Source organism: Diospyros lotus, chromosome 1 (genome assembly GCF_014633365.1).
Source record: "Diospyros lotus cultivar Yz01 chromosome 1, ASM1463336v1, whole genome shotgun sequence".
Taxonomy (NCBI): Eukaryota; Viridiplantae; Streptophyta; class Magnoliopsida; order Ericales; family Ebenaceae; genus Diospyros; species Diospyros lotus.
The window spans coordinates 3,258,570-3,263,543 of NC_068338.1; positions in this window are offsets into that span (position 1 = coordinate 3,258,570).

Here is a 4,974-nt window from a genome sequence, read left to right on the forward strand (position 1 = left end):
TTTATTTATTTATTTATGCATGCATTGACATTTTGGATGATCAAACTCTGTATTCATCATTATTATCCATTTCTCCTGTTCTGTCCTTTGTCATCATCATATTTTATCGCCTTTTGAGAGTCTGGAAGTTGTATATGTATATATATATATAGGCTATATATATATATGTGAGATATGGGATGGTAATTATTATTCAAATTGTTTGTTGCCAAGCTTAAACTTGTTATCTACGACGGGTACTATGGTTACCATTAGAGCAACAGTTAAGGCCTTTTAAGAGTGTTGTGGCTAATTTTTATTTTTATTTTTTATTCTTTGGTCAAACATAGCTTTTAAGCTCCTTCCTACAAGCTGCTACAACTTTTTTGTAAAGCCAGTCCCCCTTCTTTTTTTTAATAGCTTTTAATCTCTGAAAATGTTTCATTTGAGCAACTATAAGAGAGTAATAACGTTGGGATTGTATAGCAATGGTATCAATATCCAATAGTTTGATTGGGTTATTTAAAAGCTTGTTTGAATTTGAATTTTTTTTTTTATGGAAAATCAGATTATAATGCAAGAGAGAATTTGCTTGGCACAATAATTGAAACAATAACAAAAAATAGAAAAACAAAAAAGAGAGAGAGAATGATATATAGTGGTTTGGCTTAAATTAAATCTAATTCATTTCTTTATCTCTCCATTAAGAATTTTTTTAATCAATTCACTATAATTCTCTTGTTACTTTGGATATGTCCTCTAATAATAAATTAGAAATTTATTATATCTTGTTTAGACAAGCAAATCTTCTAGTAAGAAGCTAGGAAATGCAATCTCTTACTATCTATGTAGGCACTCTAGTAACAAGTTAGGAAATACAATCTTCTACAATTAATATAGACTCTCTAGCAAGCTTGTTTGAAAAATCAAGAATGATACAAAAAAGAGGATCTGAGAGTAAAACACTCTTAATTACAAAATCTCTCAAAATAAATATAAGACCTGAACAAAATAATACAAATGATAATCAAAGTTTTTAGAAAGAAAAATGAAGAACAAATGAGTATTTGAAAGATAAAGCACTTGAAAGCTTGTAAATTCTCTTAATTGGTTTGAATCATCTATATGGCTTCTATTTATAGTATTTGATGAGATCTTTCAAGAATACAGTAGTTGGTAGTGAGATGAACACTTTGGATGAGTGAAAAAACTAACTGTTGGAGGTTTCTGCAATAGAAACGGTCGACAGATGAAGAACATCAGTCAATTGGTTAGCTAAAATTTAAAAATCGATCGACAGATGAGTGAAAAATGATCAACAATTTCAATACAAAGCTTCTGTCGGTTAATAAATTGAAGCAAATGATCAACATATGCAAAAATGCATTATGTTGGTTGATAGACCAAGAAAGATCAATCGATAGCTTGCCAAGGAAACAGGGATTCGATTTATCATATAATTAATTTGTGCACATGCATAAATGAGAAGTGTTGCAGATCGAGTGGTCTTGTGCGCACGCATAAGAGCCTGGGCGCAGCTAGTGGTGAGGGTTCGAGCATGGGGACAATAGTGCTAGTTTTATTTTCAACCTCTTTAAAAACATTTTTTTGATTTTTTTTTTGTACAACATTTTTAATCAAATAAAAACATAAATTTCCACATGCCATCAAGAAATTTAGCACAAGATTTTTGGCACATTTTGTAATACCTGGTATTACATGGTATTGAAAATAAATAATTTTGATTATTTTGAAAGGATCTCGGGTGGTCCGGGAAGCCCAATAGTCGGTTTCGAGAAATTAATTATTAAAATTGTCGAATTGACGGCAGGGAGTGCCCCGGGATTGGGATGTCCAGGGAAGAGGGCAAGAAATTGATGAGCGTCTTGAGACGAGATTTATGACGTTGGAAGCAGTCCGATCGGGAATAATTTTTGAAATAATTTTGGTATAACCCCGAATGGGTGTCAGTACCGAATTATCGTAGGGGTGGTCCTCCAGGAAGCTGATGGGGCCCTAGGGGTGGTCCGATTTTGCGAATAAGACAACCCTTAGGTATTTTCGGATGGAATAAAGGTCCCGTGCAAGCGCAGGGACGAAATCGATATTATTGAGTAAGCATCGGTAATTAATTTTGGAGAAATCAAGATTTAGTGGGCTTGATATCTATTAATTAAGACATGGAGGGTCAAAGTGCATTTATCTAAATTTCTAATTACAATTAATAAATCCCTCAAGTGTAATTAAAGTGAATGAGGAGGGTTTAATATGTAATTTTATATATATATATATAGGTGTGAGGTGAGCTTCCAGGAAGCTTCGTGCATCCCTCTTCCTCTGATATTTTGAAAATATAGAGAATGTGAGTGATGGCCGAGAGATCAGTGAGAGCGAGAGAAGGAGAGAGAGCTCGCGAGAGGGAGAAGAGAGATCAAGGGAAGGCAATGGCGGAGGCGTTGCAGCGAAGTAGTTGGAGCGGCCATGGCGGTCGTGGATGGAGGCAGCAACTGCGGCTTGAAGAAGTTGCGGGCATGGTTGCGGTTGCAGGAGCTCGGGGCGACGAGGGAAGCAGGAATGGCCGGCCAATAGGGGGTCGGTGAAGTCGTGCGAGCAGCGGCCAAAGGTAGCAGGGATCGGCCATGGCAGCGTGTAGGGGTGCGCGCGCTGCTGCTTGTAGCCATGGCTCGTGGCTGCGGCGGCCAGCCGGTGCAGCGTGGCCGGCGGTGATGGTGTGGGAAGCAGCAGTCACCGATGAAGTTGGGAGGCGGTGGCTGGAGGTTGCCGTGTGTGAAGTAGAAGAAGGAGCAGGTGGCCGCGCGCGGGGAAGAAGAAGAAGAAGCACAGTGCGGGCGCGGGAAGATCCAAGGAAGAAGAAGGAAAAAATAAAAGAAAAAAAATAGAAAAAGAAAATAAAATAAATTCTGGAAATAAATGAGAAAATAGGGAAAATCCTGAAAAATTCGAGAAAAATTGGAGAAAGTTCTGGAAATTAAATTGGAGCTTGAGGAGCGTGTCGGAAGCTCAAAAATGGAATTTTGGGTGCAAGTGATAGCTCGGGAAGGCAACGTCGGTTGGACGTTTTTTGAATTTCTCTCCAGATTAGCCGAGGTAAATTTATTAAATTTCTTTTCAAGCATTAGCATGTTATTGGGATGTTGTGGAGATGATATAACATGAAGTGTTGGCTAGTTTAAACCCTCGGTTAGGGGTTGTTTGGAAATTTGTTGTTGAGTAGTTTTGCAGTGTGTGGCAAAATCATAGGCTCTGGATTAATGCCTGATAGGAATGGGTTTGTGTGGCATTTAGGTTTGATCGAGAAAACGGTGATCCTAGAGGAGTTCGAGGTTCAGGCTGGAGGTCGTGCCGAGGCAGAGATGAGGCTTCGAGCCAGGTAAGGGATGACCCTATGTGGAGGTGGCCTTGCAAATTGGTAAATGTGTTTGATAATGTTTTTATGTTACATTTGCATGTAGTGGTTAACACTCGCGTGATGTGAGATCTAGCGGACCTATGGCCATATGGAGGACTAGTGTTGTGGGGGCTGATAGGTTGATGTCTCAAATCTTGGTAGGTTGTGAGGATGTGTGGGCCTAGCCTCATTTGCATGCATTTGGCATACATAAACATAGTTATATTCATATTTACATGCATTGCACCCTTACTGAGTCTTTATGACTCATGAGGTTTCACCTCATGTGTAGATGTTGCAAGTCCAGATGCAAGCAGGGATGGCACCAGGAGGATATTGTGGCAACTAGCGGTGTTGCCCGAGTTGTGTATTTTATTATCTCTTATATGTAGCCGTGTGGTGTTATGTATGTATACCCTTGTGAGTAAATATATGTGGTTGAGCGTAGATGTATCTAATTGTTGTAATCATATCAGTGTATTGATAGATGATTGTGAGTCCGCATGATTTTTGTGTGGCTTGAGTTGTTGAAGCCAAGTCGAAACAAGTAAAGATCAACGAGGTATGTTCTCATAAATCCCCAATACTCAATGAAGTGTTTGTTATGTTAGCTTTGTGCCTGGGTCACCTTTGGCTTGCTATGAGGCGAGCTGGAGAGAGGTGAATGTTAGAACAGTAGGTTCTATGGCACACACCAAGAGGGGGGGTGAATTGGTTATTTAAAAAAAACTTAATTGATAGAACTTTGAAATCCTTTTGATTGAAAATAAATAACTCAATGCACGTGAGGATAATGAAATGCTAGCAGTGATAAACAAATAAAAAGAAACATAAGCAAGAGAGATCACAAAGATTTATAGTGGTTCGGCTTAACCCAAGCCTAATCCACTACCTTAGCTCCTCACTAAGGATTTTTCAAACCATCCACTATCAACCCCCTACTCAACCCGAGTAGGTCCTCTAGTCCGAGACTAGGAATTACAACCTCCCACTCAAATGGGCCCTTTAGCTACACAAGCTAGGAAAATAACAACGATACAAATGAAAGAGAGAAGCTAAGAGTTAACACTCTTAGTTACAAGTTCTCTCACAATGAAAACTAGGCTTAAGAATAGATTTACAATGATAGAACAAAGCCTTGCTAGAAAAATATAACAATGAAAGCACAGAGAACACTGTAAGCACAAATAAAATGATTTGTAATATTTAGATCATCTCGTTTCCGTCCATTAGCCTTCTCTTGATCATCCATGACATGTATATATAAGTATCCCACAAAGTTGAAGAGAAATATAGCCGTTTGGAGCCGTTGGGATTTGAAACAATAGTCGTTGGAAGCTTTCTGCGAAACACATAGTCGACAGAGAAAATAAGCATAGTCGACTATCTTATAACACAAAAAATCCCATAGTCGACAGATCCTTTTACATAGTCGACAGATCAAAATTTACAAAGAAAATTTTGAAATTCATGAACAAACATAGTCGACAGATGAAATAGCATAGTCGACTATCCTTTCACAATAGTCGACAGATGCAAGATATAGTCGACAGACAGAACAAGCATAGTCGACTATCCTTATGCAT